The sequence below is a fragment of the Mesoplodon densirostris genome, chromosome 18 (genome assembly GCF_025265405.1).
Source record: "Mesoplodon densirostris isolate mMesDen1 chromosome 18, mMesDen1 primary haplotype, whole genome shotgun sequence".
Classification (NCBI taxonomy): Eukaryota; Metazoa; Chordata; class Mammalia; order Artiodactyla; family Ziphiidae; genus Mesoplodon; species Mesoplodon densirostris.
In genome coordinates this window covers 57,083,036-57,103,651 of record NC_082678.1, presented here as the reverse complement: position 1 = coordinate 57,103,651, position 20,616 = coordinate 57,083,036, and positions in this window count along the sequence as shown.

The window sequence follows — 20,616 nt, the reverse complement described above, 5'->3', positions numbered from 1 at the left end:
GGCAGTCTCCTCTTCAGCTTGGAACCTGGACCCTGGCTCAACTTGAATTCCTGGCCTCCACTGGCCTTTCTCTCTGGAGTTGCATTTTCAGTCTGTGAGTTTCTCTTTTCCCTTCTGCCTTTCCCCTGATTTCTCTGGGAAAGGATAGTGTGCTTCCGGGAAAAGAGTTAAAGATCTGTTTCCTGTTAGCACCTTGCTGTGTGATCTTGGGTATGTCACTGTGCTTCTCTGGGTATCAAAAAGATTGGACTCATTAGATCAGCGTTCCTCTTAGTCTGTTGACAGCCCGTATGTCATCTTGAGAGCTTGTCAAAATACTAATTTCCCAGGTCCTTCCTTCGATGAACTGGCTCTAAGAGTTCAGGAGAGGGATCAGGGAACCTGCATTTTACCCTTGTGACTCCCAGGCATGTTTGATGGCAACCACTGTGCCCCCTGATCCAAAGTGATGTGTCTGAGCCACTTATCCCATTTGGTTGTTAGAAGGGGCCTTAAAGCTGTGATGCTGGGCTTCCCTGGTGGCACAGTGGTTGAGAGTCCGCCTGCCGATGCAGGGGACACGGGTTCGTGCCCCGGTCCGGGAGGATCCCACATGCCGCGGAGCAGCCGGGCCCGTGAGCCATGGCCGCTGGGCCTGCGCGTCCGGAGCCTGTGCTCCGCAGCAGAAGAGGCCACAACAGAAGAGGCCCCAACAGTGAGAGGCCCGCGTACCGCAAAAAAAAAAAAAAAAAAAAAGCTGTGATGCTAACCTCTGTATTAGTCAGCTTTCGCTAGTTTGGGATGCAGTAACAAACAGTCCCCAAATCTCAATGGCTTACAGCAACAGTAGGTAATTTTTTGCTTATGGTACATGTCTGCTGTGGGTTGTTTGTGGCTCAGCTCCGTATATCTTCATTCTGGGTATCAGACTGAAAAAGCAGCCCCAATCAAAGACATGTTATTTCAGTGGCAGAGGGAAAAGAGCAAGAAAGATGGTGGAAACATTTGACACTCCTATATGTCACTTCTGCTCCCATTCCATTCACCAAAAAGAGTCGTGTCATCAAGTCTAGTGTCAATGGAGTAGAAAGTACACTTATTTCTCCCACAGGAGGATGGGTATCGGGGGGGCGGCCCTGTATGATGGGTTGGGAGAGAAGGCAGCGGATACTGTGATGCCCTGAACCATACCCTCCTGGGCTTGATCTTTGGTCCAGGCTGCCCCAGGATTTGGGGTCCAGGATCTTGGCCCTGTGCAGTTAGGAATGGTGCTGCTTTACACAGGTGTGCCCCTTGTACACAATCATGCATCTCCATGACAGTTGTCCACTGACTTTTTCCTCTGCCTGCTCTGAGATCCTCACCTTCCTCTCAGGGGTCCTCATTGGGCAGGGCTTTGGCCCTTTGTCTTTAATGTCTTTGTTTCCTTCATTTCTGCCTTCCTGCCAGGGAAACACCCACTCTGGATCCTTAGTGGAACTGCTATAACAATTAGAATCCTTTTATAAAATTGTCTTTTATCCTCTAAATTCAGAGGATAAATTTAAATTCTGGGTCTTGGATTTTCTTACGGTGGACACACTCAGTACTTTTTTTTTTTTAGCAAGTGTCTCACTTTTTCACAAGAGATAACTCATGAAAGATACCTCTTTTGCTAGTATTATTCTTATTATGTTCAACTTTATATTAGCCTGAGTCTCAGAAAGGTTGACCTCTTCCCCTGGACACATAGTGTGTCATTCCCAGAACCACATGACTGCCCAGCTCTGGGCATGACGGAGTGCATCCTCAGGAAGTCCATTGATACTTGATGTCCAGGGATCACCTGGGGGGACCCACTGCATTAACTTGTGTCTGGGAGCTGTCAGGCATGTCCATGGCATAAGGTTGGCCCTTGGGGACCTCAGTACTTCTCTGAGGACACAGAAACACACACACACACTCTCTCTCTCTCTCTCTCTCTATTTATACACACACACACACACACACACACACACACACACACACACACACACACTGTATATAGATGTTTTCAGAACTAGACAAATGTATCACAATTGCTCCAGAAAGCACACAGGAGTAAGAGTCTTAAGGTTTGAGTTTGAACCTCAATTCTGTCCCTAACTGGTTCTGTGGCTTTGAATAAGTAACTTTAAAAAAACCTCTGGGATTCAGTCTCCTCCACTGCCCAAGATGGACTTGACTCCATCGTCCGAGACTCCTTCCAGAGGATGAGAGTGGGCAAGGTTCACACGCAGGCACAATTCCCACGGGATGTTGTTGCCTACATCTGTCCCAGTTCTTTTCAGTTTGGGGAAAGAGGCTGATAGAAACCTAAACTCAAACTGGCTTAAGCAAAAAGGAGGTTATTGACTATTAAAGAGGCCAAGGGTGTCTTCAGGCACTGTGTGACCTGGAACTTCAGACATGATCAAATATCTGTCGTCGTCTCTCCGTTCTTTTTGTCTTCTACACGTCTTTCTCAGGCAATGCTTTCAACTTATGGTGACAAAATGGCTCCCAGTAGCACCAGGCCCACCTTCTAATGGCTCAACAAAGGGAGCATTTTCTTTCCAATAGGAACAGTAAAGTTCTCGAGGCTGAATGTCATTGGCCCAGCTTAGGTCACATGCCCACTCGTGAACCAGTCACTGTAGCTGGGGGCGGAGGGAGGATTTAGGCCTATAGGCATCCCTGGCTCTCTGCACCTGCAGAACTTCATGGACTCATAGCGGGAGAGGGATACAGGCTCCCGGGAAAATTTGAGGTACAGTTTCGAAAGAGATCAATTCTGGATAGATAAAAGCCACAGATGTCCACTGAAGCCCCTGAGGTCAGGGACAGGAGCAGTGGGGAGGGTGAGGCCAGAATAGGTGAGGTTCTTCTGGCCCCAAGTCATGTCTAGAACTTGGGAGACAGCTGGGATAAAGCCCAAGGTGGGGGGTGAGGGGTGCTTCACATGTCAGGGGAGCTTGAAGACAGCAGTGTAGCACCGAGGCTGCCCTGGGGAAAGGGAAAGAGCCCATCATCACCACCAGCATCCTCCTCTCTACCTAAGCCTGGTTGGTACGTCATGAGCAGGGCTGGGCTCTAAAATTACATACCCGGGTTCACATGCAGCTTTACCTCTTTTCAGCTGCGTGACTCGGAGCCAATCCCCTACTCTGAGAAGTGAGTTTCTGAGGACGGAGTGAGAAAACGTAAGTGCGGGCCCCAACCTGGCTCCCAGACGCTGCTCAGGTAAGACTCGTTTGCTCTCTGGCCCTAGAAGCTGGCCTTGCACGCAGAAATCCTCCCGGGATCTGAACTGATATGTCTGCCGTGCGCTCCCCTCTGGTCTTTGACGGAGGGCAGGACATAGCACATACGTGATTGTCCCCAGGTACCAGCTGTACCTGGCATGCAGTCTACCTCCACGAATGGCTGTGGGATGAATAACAGGGACAGCTGATTGGTGACCCTCCACATGTGGGGCCTGAATGCAGCCGGGCCCCTCAGCCTCTGCTCTGTGCCCGCGCTCACTCTGTAGCAGGCATCACATGTATGTCCAATTCCCAAAGTGTAGGCGAGCAGAGTGGATTTTCCTGAAGTTTTCATGGGAAGACAGGAAGCAGATAACATCACACACCACACTTCCAAACTCCATCACACACCACACCACCCACTGGGCTTCTCTCTTCTCTCCTTCCAGACATCACTCCTTCCCTCCTCTCCAATCTCAGTTTCTTAAAAAAACAAAAAACAAAAACAAAATACCCCCACAAATGCCCAAATTCAAACTCTCGTTTTGCATCCACACAGCAAAGTAAAAGCCTGATAGGACACAGACCACCTGGCCCCGTTCGACCTGCGTCCTCTCCTTCTTTGAACGGTGGCCAACCACCAGGCCTCTGTGCCCCTGCACCTCACCAGCCCCTCAAGCTGCCCCCATGTTGATTCCCTGAAGCTCAGAGAGGCCACTGGCTTGCCCCGTGGCACCCATCCCCTGTGCAGGGCTCCCCCAACTGCAGCTGCGTTGTTGTTGGTGCTGGGGTCTGGGCTTGGCTCCCTCGCTGTGCCCGTTAGCCCCTGTGGGTGACAGATGTGGGGTGGGGCAGGATGGCTCCTGGCGGGCTGGCTCCCCGCTTGGAATTTGGAGCGCTACCCACATTGAATTTAGATGTGGCTCTGAGCAGGCCGTTCATTCATTCCGGACCATATCGACTGCAGAACTGAGTGCTACAAGTAAGAAGCGGTTTAGCTATTATTCTCCTACTGATGCGATTTAATGTTTGGTTTATTCCTGGCCCGCTCCCCACTCCTCTCCTCATCAGTGTGACATTTGCATAGTGTTTCCCTGCAGTTTTGTCAAGCACACGGTTTTTCTGGCAACTCCCTGCTTTGGCTTCTTTGGGGGAGTTTGGAACTCGATGAGGCATCTTCCTTCCCTTCCCTGAACTTTTTCCTTCCCGCTGCTGGGGGGAGGGGCACACAAATAACCAGATCTCCCTGGTTCTTGCCCCTTTGTGAGCCTGTAAGGTTTCCTGTCGCCTGGTGGCCTTCAAGTGTTTCTGAGTGTCCTAGGTGGGTAGGGGTCTCAGCTCACTCATGAATAAGTCTGCACTGCCCCCCCGCTTCCTGGGTAACGTCTGCTCCTCTCCAGGCACCTCTGCCAATGCCTCGAAATCCTCAGGGCGCTCGAGCTGCCCAGCGGTGAGGAGGCATGTTCTCTCCCCTGTGTCTCGTGGTGCTGCCTTCTGCTAGAGAGGCTCCCACAGCAGGGCTGCCAGGGCCTCAGGGTTTGCAGAATACCTGGCTGTCTCAATTTGATGTCACCCAGAAGCAGGCTCCGAGACAAGGAGTGAATGGAAGTGGTTCACCTGGGAGGTGAAAGAGATCTCCGGGAATTGTGGGATGCGGGACGCGGAAGGATACCCTCGTGGGTAGTTGAGGTTAATCCCCCCCCAGTTCTTCAGGTTACTTAACAAGCCTGCGCCCCTGCGGTGAGCGCCCCAGGGAGGAGAGAGGATCAGGCTGGGAAGCCTCCTCCCCACGAGAAGGCAGCCGAGCCAGCTGGGCAAGAGCTCAGACAGAACGGGGAGCTCTTTGGCAGAAATCTGCACATTCCTGGGCCCCCACTCCTGCACTTGGACCCGTCTCCCCAGCTGGCCCTAGAGCAGAGCCAGAACCGGGGGGATGAGCTGCAGGAAGGCAGCTAGAAGCCCAAGAGGAGGCTGACGCGCAGGCAAATGCATCAGCAACGCAATGATGAAAAGTGACCAGGCAGAGGTTGAATGATCACCGGCCCAGGGATGCCATCAGCAGAAGGTGAGGAACTAGCATGTATTAGACACCTACTGTGTACAAGCCCTAGATATATGGGACTAGAACTTAAGCTTCTTCAAGGCTGGGCCCATGTTTTATTTCTCTTTGTATTCTCAGTGCCTACCATTGTGTTGGGCTCCTGGTCATAAAACCTAGAATAACAGGAAAAATAGCAACCATTTACAGTCACTGAGTAGGTGACTCAGTGCCTTATATAAGTGCCTTATATTTATTGTAGTGAATCCTGTGACAATCATTCATGGTAGGTACTATTATCCCCACTTTACAGGTGAGGAAACTGAGGCTCAGTGGCATTTAAATGATTTGCCCAGGGTCACACATCTAAGTGGCAAAGCCAGGATTTGAACTCAGGTGCATCTGCCTTTCAAGTCCTTGACTTCCCCCCTCCTTTGTGGCATGTCCCCGCACAGGGGGGTGGGGGCAGTTAGACTACAGATGTCCTTGGAAGGCCCCCCCAACTTGTGAGGTTCTGTCTTGTTAGCCGCCATCCCCCTCTACCCCCTGCCAACCACAAAGAAAGGAAAAGTCCTTCGCTCCTCCTCAGGTGGCTCGTGGCGGATTACTTAGTGCTTGACATGGCGTGTCTCTGTGTCACTGTTCCCGGGTGGAATTAAATCAGGACAGGAAAATATTAATTTGGAGTTGGGGATGGAGGCCGCTCCTTTCCAATTACTCTCCACCCTGTCAGGCTGATCCTGGCGCAAACAAGGAAGGAGGCTGGATTAATTGCTTTGGACTCTGCCCCGTTCCAGTCCCAATTACTGGGCCGGCTTGGCTCCCAGCATTATGAAGTGCACTGCTGTGCAGGAAATTGTGTGAAATTTTAACGGATTTTTCAGACGCAATAATGGATCACGGGATTTGGGGCCAGTATTTGGCAGGTGGCAGGGCGCTTTGTGCCTTGGCTGAGGTTAAGCTATTTGGGGTTTCTTTGTGTGTTAAAGGATCATCTGGTTAACCCCAAAGCCCAGGGCCACCAGAACGGTTCAGGCCCTGACCCTGCAGAGGAAGGGCGGGCTCCTGGAGGCCGAGGAATCCCACTGCCTTCATCATGAAAATAATGATGACTCCATTTTCTGAGCCTCCACACATGCCAGGTGCTTATTCACAACATCTGCAAGCCTCATCCTTTGAAGTTCTTATTTTCCCCCCACCTTATAAAGGAGGAAAAGGGGGCACAAAGAGTTTCAGTAATGTGCACAATGTTAGCTAGTTCCTTAGTGGCAAAGCCAAGATTTGAACTCAGGTCTGTCTCCAAAGCTGTTCTATTTGGGGCACCACTCTGCTTCTTCCATTCTTCTTAAGGATGCATTATAAGTGCGTTTCTCCTACCACACTTGACCTGCTAGGGGATGGGGTCCTTTTTCTTTCCTTCTCTGCATTTTCAGCCACTGTCAGGGCACCTGGCACACAACAGGTACCCACGAGAGGTGTGTTGAACTGCACTGAACTTGACCTGGTACCTGGACTCCAGGATTTATTAACGGGATGAAGCGGGTGAGCTGCTGCGACCCAGACACATCTCTGGGTCAATGAGAATGAGCCCCATTTGGGCCCATCTGGAACCCATGGGAAGGGGTGAGGGGATAAGTGTGTCTCCAGCCATAATGTGTAACTGGTGTTGCCTGGGTGCTTCCCATGTAGAGTTTCTGTCCATCCTTACCAAGACCTAATGAGACAGGTGGCATCACCCACATCTGAGAGCTGTGGCAATGAGACTCAGAGAGGTGAGTGGAGCCGTCCGGGGTCACACAGCTAGTAAAGGAGGGCCTGATATGTCCCAAGACTTTGGTTTGCCTTAGTCCATCGGGGCTGGTAAGGCCCGGGGTGTGGATTTCCAGCTGCAAGGTTTTTACGTCTCTTTAACATCGTGGCACTACCCGTGGTCTAAATAGTAAACAAAACTCTGCCCACAAGGTTAATGTGTCAAGCTAGTAAAAGTGGAAATGCTCTGGTGAAAGAGGGACATGGGGACCCCGTGTGGCTGCAGAGGATTTGGGGGATGAGGACAGAGTTGGCAAGAGGGGTGACCGACTTGGAGAGGGGGCTGTGGTGTGGAGCTTGGGGAAGTGAATGCCGTGTAGCTTACAAAGCTCAGACTCCAATGGGGCCACTGCACCGAAGGAGAATCAGACTTGCGTGGTGGGGCCCACAGAGGAGGACCTTGGAGACGGTGAGCGTGGCAGAGGGATGAGGGTGAGGCGTGCTGTGACCATCAGTAGCCGTCCAGTCTCACCTGCCCCTTTTAGCCAAAGGAGAATTAATTATGTGCAGGGGGTGCCCCTTAATGGCCATCATTTAGTTTAATTTAAGAAAACAGGCCTCTCCACAGCCCCGCTCCCCACTCCCCACTCCCATCCCACACTGATGCCAGCAGCACCACCATTAGCAGCTGCACTGATTAATGGCCTCCTGCTGTTTACATGAGAGCAGAGGTTCTCAAACTGGAGTGAGCCCCAGAATCTCCTGGAGGGCTCATCAAAACAGTTTGCTAGGCCCCGTCCCTGGGTGGCGTCCAATAATTTGCATTTCCAACAAGTTCCCAAGTGATGCTGATGTTACTGGTCTGGGGAACACCCTTTGGAAATTGCTGGAGTGGAGACAGGGTTTCATGTAAGCACCATCCAGCACTTGAGGACTCGGCCCCTCACCCCAGCAGGGGTCCGCTCATCTAATGGGGGAGGGGCATGGCCATCTCTGTCATTTTACTACCCCCAAGTGCACCCATCCTTCCAATGACGTGTAAGACAAGTGCATTTTTCTTAGCATCTCAGTAGCCCCTGCCCTGGGCGTTTCTGCTCAGGAATGGAGGGAGGGAAATGTCAAGGGCCTGATTCCTTGACTACGCCACCTAGATGCAGCCCCTCCTAAGCTGGATTCTGGGGACACCCACTTGCTTAATCCTCAGCCCCAAGCCCAGAGGGGCCCAAGGGAAGCTGGGCCGTATTTTGCAGGCTCTCTGCTCCTGCCCACCAGGTGAGAGAGGTCAGGCAGCGAACATCTCCAGAGGCCTGGCAGCGGCAGGAGGAGGCCTACGGTTACAAGCCTAATGGTGGGCCACGGGCTGCGTCCCCCCACCACTGCCCCCCATTGATCCGGCTCTGCAGGCTGCGCCAGGACTACCATCCAGAGAGCGTGTTTGCACCTGCATCAAGGCGCGCTCAGGAAACCTAATTAGCTAGTTAGGTGTTTTATAATTAGGTCCTTTAAAAGAATTCATAGGTGGCGATAATAAGTCCATTTAGAAATCTATTAAGCTTTGGGGGAAGTTGAAGGGAAGCCTTGTAACCATGAGCACACCTGTTTTCTCTGTCCGTGTCTCTTCCCTCCACCTCTCTCCAGTTCTGCTCCTTCCTTTTTTCCTCCTGCCCTCTTTCCCGTCTGCATTCTCAGTTACTCTGACTCCTGCACATGCTAGACGCTAAGACCTTTTGATTGCCACTCGACGTCAGGCAGCGGTGCCCACTGATTCACTTAATCCTCCCTACAGCCCTTGGAGTGGGGGCTGATCATCATCCCCACTTTACAGATGAGGAGACTGGAGCGCAAAGAGGTCGAACATCCCTTCTGAAGCTACACGTCCTTAAGTAGCTGAGCCAGCAGGTCTGGCTCTTAATTCCTCCCCAAGCCCCACTTTGTCAGCCTGCATCATCCTCTCCCCTCCAGAGCCCCAGACCTCCTTGTTCTAGTACTCCCACCAAGCTGGCTGAGCTGGAATTTTACAAATCACGTGCCTGTTTTCTCAGAGAATTGGTGCCAGGGCTTCAGAACCAACTTCAGAGGGCTCTGTAGTGGACAGTGGCTTCAAATACACTTTGCTTCTATAGCGACTCTTTCCATTTGGATTTCTGCCCTTTTGGAGGCTGAATGCCTCCCTCCCTCTCTCCTTTTTCCTTCTTTCCCTCCTTCCCTCTCTACTTCCCTCCCTCCCTTCTCTGTACCAGGGCAGAGGAGCCAGAGGTGAAGTCAGCCAGCTTCTAGCTGAGAGCCCAAGGGGGTCCCCTCATGCCTCCATATCTGCATGAGACACCCTGCCTCTCTCTTATCACCCTGTATGTTTCCTTCATAGCACTTATCACAACATGACATTTTCTTGAAGATTTGTTCACTTACTCATTTTCTTGTTTATTACCTATCTCTCCCCATTAGAATACAAGTGCCCTGCGTGTGGGTGAGTGGCAAAGATGTGCCTGTGTATATCTGCTTTCCCGGGGCCTGCGCAGAGCCGGAATGAGCAAACGTTAATGATTAAATGTGTTGAACCTGATCTTAGTTTCCTTTCTTTTTTTGGTTTTTTGTTTTTTGTTTTTGTTTTTTGCGGTACGCGGGCCTCTCACTGTTGTGGCCTCTCCCGTTGCGGAGCACAGGCTCTGGATGCGCAGGCTCAGCGGCCATGGCTCACGGGCCCGGCTGCTCTGCGGCATGTGGGATCTTCCCGGACTGGGGCACGAACCCGCGTCCCCAGCATCGGTAGGCGGACTCTCAACCACTGCGCCACCAGAGAAGCCCTCCTTTCTTTTTTTTGGCTGCACCGTGCAGCTTGTGGATCTTTGTTCCCCGACCAGGGATCAATCCCATACCCTCGGCAGTGAACGCACGGAGTCCTAACCACTGGACCACCAGGGAATTCCCATGATCTTCAGGTTCCTGATCTCTAAAACGGGGGTACAAGTACCTCCTCTACAGAGTGCTAAAGCGCCTGGTACACAGCAGGAGATCCACGAATGTCAGTGCCCTCACCCCACCCTCCATCCCCTTCGGGTAAGCACTGCAGTGCCCGGGGAAGTTCTGCTACTTAAAAAAAAACCCTTTTATGGGCTTCCCTGGTGGCGCAGTGGTTGAGAGTCCGCCTGCCGATGCAGGGGACGCGGGTTCGTGCCCCGGTCCAGGAGGATCACACATGCCGCGGAGCGGCTGGGCCCGTGAGCCATGGCCGCTGAGCCTGCGCATCCGGAGCCTGTGCTCCGCAACGGGAGAGGCCACAACAGTGAGAGGCCCGCGTACTGCAAAAAAAAAAAAAAAAAAAAAACCCTTTGATAACTCGCTTTTTTATAGTGCAAAGAATTTTCCTGTAAAGCAAATGAGCCCTCCTAGATTTACCTACTTTGGAAACTGGGTGTTTTTGTTTGTATTGGGCTTTCTTAAAGTGGGCTGGCTGAGTGTGTGGAACTGTAGAAATGTATACATTAGTGCCTTGTTACAAGAGTTCATGATTATGCAGCTTCTGAGAATGTAGATTCAAATTGTGCCTTCTTGAAGCATAACCACGACTGCAGAGATATAAAAGCCAGAGGCAGGGCTGCTGCTCTTGGCATGGCTGGCAGAGAGCTTGCCCCGGTGACCGAGCTGGGTTTGCACTGAGGACCCTCCGCTCGCTAGTTTCATGACCAGTGGGCAAGTTATTGAATCTCTCCAAGACTGAGTTTTCTCTTCTATAAAATGGGGGTGGGTGGGTAATATTTATGTTTATCTTATAGCATAACAACCCTGTTAACTGAGACCAGGAGCTCAATCATTCATTCAATGAAAGCTTTTAGAACATCCGTGTGCCATGCAATGTTCTGAGCTCTAGGGATTTAGCAGTGAGTGAGACATTCCATGCCCCATGGGGCTTACACTCTAGTGGGAGATAATGCACGTGAAGCACTAAGAACAGTGCTTAGCGAGCGCTGGCCCGGAGGGCGACTCTGCACAGAGTGTCTCTACAGTGACATGGCTTATGGACATAGGTTTGCACCTCCGTAGCTTCTTCTCTGGAGGAAGATGCACGCATGGCTGGACACAACTCCATGACGTCAATCTCTGGCAGGAGTTGGACCTGCTCCTCTCTTTCATGATGCTGGGACACTTTGTGTGTGTGTTTTGGGAATCCATGGGCGTGGGGGAGCATGTGGCATTCAGCGGGTGGGTCTCAATCTCATCTTTCCCTGCCCCTCTTCATGCACAGCTTATTGCCTCTCTCACACGCACACTCCACCTTCACGCTCTCCTTTGGTTCACCCTGTTCCCTGCTCCTGGACTGCTATCTTCCTGTCCTTGCAGACTCCACCCACCCTCCAAGGTCTTCCTTCATAAAGCTGGTCCTGCACCTTCCGCTGCGAGTCATCCCTCCCTTGACTCTCCATCCTCCTCCTCCCTCAAAATCTGTGTCCCTCTCCTCCCCAGGGAGGAGACTGTTTCAGTTCCCCTGTGGGACCGTGAGCTCCTTCAGGACTAGACTCTGTGTTGTTCACCTCTGTGTCCTCTGTGTCCTCTTACCTGAACTATTCTCAACAAACATTTCTTAGGCAATTAAACAAATGTGTGGCTCAGCAGATTTATTTGGAATCATTAGATGTTACTTTTTCTGGCTGGGAGATCCGAGGCAGGGGCCTTGCGTGGAGCAATAATGGCCTTTTTGGCACGGGTTGCTCTGTTTGTGTGCAGAAGCTCCCCGCGTGTATGCTGCAACTCCTCTCTGTGTCCTTTCACATGCAGCCACGGGCCCGGGCAGTTGTCTTGGGTGTGTACGTGGTGGTGGGGTATGGTGGCAGCCCAGTGCCCAGTGATGGATGAGGGGGGTGGAGGTGACTTTCCCAGGGGAAGATTAGCGCCTGGCAGCTATGATTTGTCTCGTGCCCTCCTGTCCTTTTGCTGGGCCCCACTGCAGAGCCATTCATTACAAAGGCTGCCGTCACAGGCCTGGGGGCAGGGGCTGAGCAGTGTGTGTGTGTGTGTGTGTGTGTGTGTGTGTGTGTGTGTGTCAGGCTGGACCCCTCCCCCAGAGAGACTCTCATGCCAGAGACCAGAGCCCTCTGGAGTTGGGAAGAAGAGGACCAAGTTGTAATTCACCTTCTGAGACATAACCCTGCACCCAGGGGTAACACTATGTGATGGGGGGAGATTCAATCATTCACTCAGCAAACAATTTCACTAAGTGCCCACCAGACCTGTTCTATCCTTTCATGGATCTCACCATTGCTGGAGGTGAGTAAACATGTAAACAGACAGTGCAAGGAGGATAACAGGCTGGTGAGACAGGTGCCCTCTAGCCTGGGGGACCTGAGGCCAAGTGAGAAGACACAAGACTTGGTGGAAAGAGCAATGAACTCGGAGGCCGAAAATTTAGGCTTGAGTCTTGGCTTTATTCCTTTCTAGTGTTATGGCCTTGGACAAGGCACTTCAAACCTGCTTGAGCCTTAGTGCTCACATCTATAAAATGGGGCCAATGATATGTCCTCCATCCATAAGGCTGCTTTAAAAGTGAAAAAGCTGGGCTTCCCTGGTGGCACAGTGGTTGAGAGTCCGCCAGCCGATGCCGGGGACGCGGGTTCGTGCCCCGGTCCGGGAAGATCCCACATGCCGTGGAGCGGCTGGGCCCGTGAGCCACGGCTGCTGAGATTGCGCATCTGGAGCCTGTGCTCCGCAACGGGAGAGGCCACAACAGTGAGAGGCCTGCCTACCGCAAAAAACCAAAAAAAAAGTGAAAAAGCTGTCAAAGTGCTTTTAAAATTGGAAGGTACTCTACAGGTGTGTGGGATCATTGCTTCCTCCACCCAGCTGCAGAGGTGGAAGCAGGGTAGCTAGGTGATGCTCCGAGAAAAAACCCACAACCCCCCTTGTACTCATACAGCCCTCTACAGTTTACAACACAGTCTTATACTCTTTATATTTCTTGATCCTTACAACAACCTTGCAAGCCAGGTCAAGGCAGACATTATTAACTCCTGTTTTGCAGGGTAGGAAGAAGCTCAAAGAGGATAAATGGCTTGCCCAAGGTCACTCAGTAGGTGGATGAGCTAGGACTGGGATTTGGTTTTTTCTGATATTCAAGCCTTTGTGCTCCTTTTCTGTTTCTACACACCAGAGGTCCTCCCCTTTGATAAGAGTCTCCCTTCATCTCTTCTCTCGTCTGGGTGACCTTACCCCCACCCCCTGAGACCCCCCCCATCTCATGAATGGACACAGCACCTTCCCCACTCCCCACCCCTTCATTGTGCCCACTCATGACCACTATTGGACATAATGATGTCTGGGGTGGGCGTGGGGTGAGCAGAGAGGGATCTGTAGGTTTGAGATTGTTAGATGAAGAGAAGAGGGCAAGCTGAGATTTTCCAAGAGTCCTTCCCCAGATCTGGCATTGCCGCTGCTGAATTAGTATGGTAAGGGGAGAAAGAAAACAACAAGGAGGGAGGAAGGAAGGAAGGAAGGAGAAGAAAAGGCAAGAAAGAAAGAGAGTGGAAGTTGGGGTGGAGAGCTTGAAAAGGAAATACAGGGAGGGGGGAAATATAAGAAAATGGGAATGAGACAGGAAGGAATCTGGGAGAGGTGAGGAAGAAAGGTGAGAAAGGGGGAAGGAGGGAGGCCTAAGCAGCTGGGGAGGGTGTTGGGGGAGGGCCAGCTATGCTCTGGCAAAGGGGTGGGAGATTGAAGACTGAATCACAGCAGGCTGTGGAGGAGAGGAATAAGTCATAAACGCCGCAGGAGCAAAGGTCAAATATAGACTGATGGCTCCATTGTTTCCCAGCCTGTGAGGAGGACCCTGTTGGGGGTTGCTGAGATGCTTAACCCTTCCCTGCCCAGCTTTTTGATGGTGAGATGCAGAGTGAGAAAAGCACCTGTGTGTCAGGGATGAGGAGTGGAGAGTTGGAATTAGGGTTGGGCAGGGGCCCCACAGGGTTGGGACTGGGTCTTGGGAGAAGGGACTCAAGGGTCCTCTGCACTTCAACTCATAGGAGGGGAGTAAATAAAAACATAACCACCTCTCTTTTTCCACTGGTGGGAGTCCTCTTTTGCATCCCTGTGGGGAGAGATTTCCTAGGGCAGAAGGAAGTTCCTGGGAGATGGTTCTTGAGTAACACCTATCCACAATGACAATAATAAATAGTAGTAACAGTATAAAATAAATATTTACTAGATAATAAAAACAAAATTAATATCAATATTTATCATGAACACATTAATATATATTATTAAATATGCGATGTTCGTGGTTTGCAAATAACTATAACAAATACAAATCATCTAAATCTAACAATCCTGTGTGATCAGCATTATCACTGTTTACCACTGAAGAAACGGATGCTCAGACTTGTCTAAATGTGCAGGTTAGCCTATTTTCGAATCCTAATCCACAGATCTTTCTGTCACTCCACAACTTTCCTTGGGCAGTATCATACCCACTATAGAGGACAAAAATAGAGATTTGGGGGATATATTTGGCTATAAAATGACTTGCCAGTTGAGAAAGCCAAAGGTAGTTGGTTAGAGAAGGGGAAAGAGGATAACGTCTGTCAGTGGAACAGGACTTCAGCACCACGGACAATCCCCAGACTCCTGTGCTCTTGCGCCTCTTGTCAGTCAGACCTGCATTACCTGCCTTCTCTCAAGGAGGGGTCCATCATCAGACCCCTTGGGCCCTCCCCAGGAGAGAGCTGGGGGCCAGATCGACTCCTCAAGCGCTCTTACCACCTTCCACCCACCCCCGCCCCCCGCACCAATGATGTATAGACTGACAAAGGACTTAATGCTGTGAATACATAAAGCGCGAGGCCTGGGCGGTGGAGGGTGACAGCTGCCCTTTAAATGCTTGGCTTTTTAAAGATCATGGTAGAGTTCAGAAAGTATAGTCATGAGGTTTAATGATTTAATGGGGACGACTGGGGAGCAAAAATAGTTACTGCCCCCTGGGGAAAAGTGACTTCTCATACATATTACTTTAGCTTAATGGCCTATAACGCCCTCCCCCCGCGCCCACGGGGGGAGTCACGCTACATAGCCACTGTAATACCGAATGGCCTGATTAAATGCATATTAAACAATACTAAATTGGGGGGAAAAAAAGGCAGAGGCCGTGTTAAATGTATTTATTCAGTACGGTGGGGGGAAGATGTGGCTTCTCCTCTGGGGTTGGGTGGAGGAGGTCCTCCTCCCTCCTGCTCCCCCAAAATATGTGGTGCCCCAGTGGGATCTGGAGGGAGGGGGGCACTCCAGTTATCTGGAAGGAACTTAAGGAGGAAGACAACTCAAAAGGGGTGGGGGGAGATGTTAGCCATTAAGGGTCTGGAATGCCAGGAGAAAGAAGGATGAACCAGACCCAGTGTCCTGAGGTCTCATGTGGTTCCCAGTTTGGAGACTTGCCCACAGAAACGTGGTGTGTTTCTAATTAGTCATTTCTGAGAGGCTGCTTTTCTGTAGGTCCTGAAGCTACTCTGGGACTCTTGGGTCCACTGTGATGGTCTTTTTACCTGTTAAGCTCCACGACCCTCCAACCATGGCCCTGGTCCCCAGTTTCTAAGATCTCTGACTAGGCTAGAGTGAGAGTGCAGCCTTAGTTCTTTTTTTTTTTTTTGACCACACTATACGGCATGTGGGGTCTTTAGTTCCCCAACCAGGGATCGAAACTGTGCCCCATGCAGTGGAAACGTGGAGTCTTAACAACTGGACCACCAGGGAAGTTCCAATGCACCTGGGGTCTATAAACCTTGAATGCACATTAAAATCACCAAGGGAGGTTTTTAAAATTCCAGGGTCTTGGGGTTATATCTCAAGAGATTCTGATTAGTTGGCCCGAGGTGTGACCCAAGTGCTGGTGTTCTTTAAAAAGCTACCTGGTGATTCCAACGTGCATCCAAAGTTGAGAATCACTTTAGAAACATGCTAGAGCTGGGCGATAAACACCTGGTTATGTTCTTCATTTTGCAGATGAGGAGCTGAGTCTCAGAGTGGCCATGGCTTCTCCAAGATCCACAGGGGTAGATCAGGCTCTTGACTCCCCACCCAATGCTCTTCACATTACACTCCTCCCTTTGTCATGGTAGCATGAACAGGGCCAGTACCAGAAGCAGAGACTAAGAAGAGTTAGCATCTTGGCTCCGTAACTCTCTGCTCCAGACAGGCCAAGGCCAAACATGGACCAGGAAGACTTAAGGCAGCATCTCCTCCCCTCGACTTGGGGAAGAGGGATTCTTTGTATGGTTACTCGGCCATGTCTGAGATGCTAACGCATGTGGGTTTTCTGATCCCAAGAACCTTCTAGACTACCTCCCTGGACCTGGGTCCCCTAGGTCCTGGCTGGCATTAAGAGCACGGGCTCTGGAACCAAGCTGCTTGGATGTAAATCCTGGTCCTGCCACTTAACTACTATTGTAACTTTGGGCAAGTTAACCCTTATGTGCTTCAGTTTTCTCATCTACAAATTGAGGGTAACAGTACTGACCTCATAAGGTTGATGTAAAGATTAAATGAGTTAATATAGGTAAAAGTACTTAGAACCGTGTCTGACATATACTGATTGCTATGTAAGCGATAGCTATTGTGGATTTAACATTTTAAATGTGCCCTGCAATGCATTAATTTGTTTGTGTATTTATAGCTGGTCTTCAAGTTCCTTAGGGATGGATTCTAGGGTCTGTACCTCAGGGATTTTGTTTCCTTAGGTCCTGAAAGGCCTCAGGTCCTAGTCAGGATCCAGGTAAGTTCATATATTGTCTTGCTCAAAGAGGAGGAGCAAAAAGCCTTCTGCAACTTGGATGAGGAGGGGGTAAGGACGACAGGCACTTAATTATGTAGAAGCCCAGCCAGGCATGAGGCCGGGGTGAAGGCTCTGCCTGTCCTCTCGGGATGTTTGAAACACTTGAGAGTACTTAGGTAGTGATGGGTGCTGGACTCAAAACAACCCACTGGTAACTGAATATTAAATAGAAAAGAGTCCTGCGTCTGCCTTCCTGATGGGAATAATAGGGTCGTATGAGTGGACATTTATCTTTTTACTTGCCTACAGCCTATTTTTTTTTTTTATAAATACAGTTGGGTTTTTTTAATAGTTTTTTTTTTAGATGTTGGGGGTAGGAGTTTATTAATTCATTTATTTATTTTTGCTGTGTTGGGTCTTCGTTTCTGTGCAAGGGCTTTCTCTAGTTGTGGCAAGCAGGGGCCACTCTTCATCGTGGTGCGCGGGCCTCTCACTATCGCGGCCTCTCTCGTTGCGTAGCACAGGCTCCAGACGCACAGGCTCAGTAGTTGTGGCTCACGGGGCTAGTTGCTCCTCGGCATGTGGGATCCTCCCAGACCAGGGCTCGAACCCGTGTCCCCTGCATTAGCAGGCATATTCTCAACCACTGTGCCACCAGGGAAGCCCCATTTTTTTTTTTTTTTTTTTTTTGCGGTATGCGGGCCTCTCACTGTTGTGGCCTCTCCCGTTGTGGAGCACAGGCTCCGGACGCGCAGGCTCAGCGGCCATGGCTCATGGGCCCAGCCGCTCCGCGGCATGTGGTATCTTCCCGGACCGGGGCACGAACCCGTGTCCCCTGCCTCGGCGGGTGGACTCTCAACCACTGCGCCACCCGGGAAGCCCCAGCCTAACTTTTCCGAGGAGCAATCTTATTTCCAACCAGGCTGGTTTGCTTGGCCACTGAGTGGGGTGCAGCGGTCTGGGCCCGGAATCCAGTCAAGGCATGAGCTGCAGCCCACAGTGCTCCTCCCCTGCTCCCACCAAGCACCGGCCCTTGTGCCTTGGGGAGAATGAGGCAGGAGTACAGACGTCAGCAAAGGCACCATCTTCTCAGACCAGCATCTGTCCTTTCAGCTGCCTGACATATAGGATCCTCTGAGAGTGGCCGTCCCAATGTCATCACTGATGATGGCCCTTTCCAAGCCTCCTGTCCTGGACAGAGGCCCACTGTCCCGCATTCACACTGCTCCCTCACATACCTCCAGTCTCGGTTCATCCCAGTCCCTTCATCTGAATTGGCTTTCTCCGTTATTTTATGTCCAAATTCTGCTCCCCCTTCAAAGCCCAGGTTAAATGTCATCACCTCTAGCCAGCATCCTCTAGTGGAATGGGCTCTTTCTATCTTGAGCACTCTACAGCCTTTACATTTCCTTCCCTCATTGCCCTTATTACAAACTACATTGTGCCACAGTGACCCGGGCTCCTCCTGGCTCAGTCAACCACTGGACTCTAAGCTTCTAGGGCACGGTGCCTTGCCTAACCAATTTGTGTGTGACCCACTCTCTAAAATACGGAACAGGATTTGGACTTCCCTGGTGGCGCAGTGGTTAAGAACCCGCCTGCCAACGCAGGAGACACGGGTTCGAGCCCTGGTCCAGGAAGATCCCACTTGCCGCGGAGCAACTAAGCCCGTGCGCCACAACTACTGAGCCCGTGCACCACAACTACTGAGCCTGCACGCCTAGAGCCCGTGCTCTGCAACAAGAGAAGCCACCGCAATAAGAAGCCTGTGCACCGCAACAAAGAGTAGCCCCCGCTCGCCACAACTACAGAAAGCCCGCGTGTAGCAACGAAGACCCAATGCAGCCAAAAATAGATATAAATAAACAAATACATAAATTTAAATAAATAAAACAGGATTTGTCACAGAATTGGCATGTACTGTTGTACAAATGGATGGAAAGTTGAGTGTTGTTACTCAACCTTTCTTATCAAGCCTCACCTAAGTAAGAATGCATGAGTGAGCCTTCCCTAGACCTGGTCAGAAAGCCTTGGAAGGGGTGAAAAACCTCCCACTTAGGGAGTAAGTGGCAGAAAGCCCTCAGCTCCAGTCCTAAACCCTTCCCTTGGGGGAGGAGAGGGGGAAGGAAAACTGTGACTGATTCCTCCTTCCTATTCCACAAGACACTCCTCCACACACTCACACACTGTCACACACACGGACCTCGCTACCTGCCCCCCTACCTTCCCCCTCCCTCACCTGCATTTAAAATAAATGCCTATTAAAAAAATCCTCCTCTTTCTGTCACTACGTGGGCCAGAGCCTCCCACCCCCAGGTCCCCGACGCTCTTAGATTTTCCTGCTGCTGCGTTCCACCCTGAGCCTTGTCTTCTAGTATTTTGCTTTCAAATTGTGTCTCCTGCCATTTGTGCTACATTTAAAATGCTAACAGTACAGAATGTCATTTACAGAACCGGGGCGTTTGCTCCGGAAAATTAATTTGACTTATTCCTTCTGCCTGTTCCTATCTCCAGGCCAATATTATGCTACTCATTCTACAAGAGTAATACTTAATGAATAGGACTATTAATAATGTCAAGGTCCGCGGGGGCCTGGCGGCTAACGGATAGGCGTAGACGGAAGGAACCCATCACCTGACTCCTGGTTTAATGTCCCATGAAAATATCAGGCACTGCAGTGTAATTATGGAGCAGGGAGAGGCGAGCGGATGACGACCCAGAGTTTCTTAAATATTTTTCAAATTAGTTGATGCTTTTCCTTTTGGGGAAGAGGATGCTTATCGCCCACCCCCCTCTATTTTTAATTCTGGTCTAGAAGAGGAGGTGGATCTGTTTTTACTGCACACACACACACACACACACACACGCAAAATGTATAATACAGAGACGCTAATAGCTGCCCTCACTCCGGCATGTTGAGACACTATGTTGGAAATGAGGAGGAGGAGGGCTTAGGTTTTCATTTAGCAAAAAAAAAAAAAAAAAAAAAAGGAAAAGTGGAATCATAAAATCTGATTTACAAAGAGTACCCCTGTGGCCCTCCTTTTCTCCATTCATCTCCCCCTCTCCCAGTGCATACAGAATCACAGAGCTAACAGGGGCTTCTAGAGAGAATGTGACTCCCCTGGTTACCTCCAGGCCCAGCCCCCCTATTGCCCACAGTCCTGAATATTCAAGAAGATGGAAGACTGTACCTTGGTGTACAATTTCTTCTTTGCTTGAAGACTGATTTCTCTCAAGCCCTGAGATTTTGGTCCTGAGTTTGCCCACATGGCTGCTTTTACAGGAATGGCCAGCAGGCTTGGGCAGGAGCATGGGGGAGGTGAGGAACAGAGGGAGGCCAGGACTGGGGGTGAGGGAGTTGGAGCAGGACCCCCGGGTGTCAGTCTCATCTCATAGGTGGAAAGGGGAGAAGAGTATCTGCCATGCAAGATGGTGGAGAGGGTGTGAAAGGCCTGGGGCCATGGCTGGAACATGGAGGGGACTGATAATGTTAGTCTCTTTTGTCCAGTTCATAGATGGTGTGGTCAGACTCAACTACAGCAGGAATCAAGCACCTGTCCTTGGTTCAGGGTTGAACAAAGGATGCACACCTCTTGCCCTAGGGAAGCCTGATGTGTGTGAGCTTCCAGTGTAGTGGGGAACCTCTGTTCTCGAGGAGCCCTCAGACTCCTATGAAGAAGTCGTAATCCCTACTCTGGGGCCCCCTAGTCTTACGAGAGAGACTCAGCCTCTGATCTGAGAGGCTTCTGGTTTGTTGGTGGAAACCCTGTCCTTGGGGGCTCCAGGTCTTAGGGAGGAATCACAGTGCCTACAGTGGGGGCCCCAGTCTTATGAGATGGTTCCAGCCCCCAGTCTGG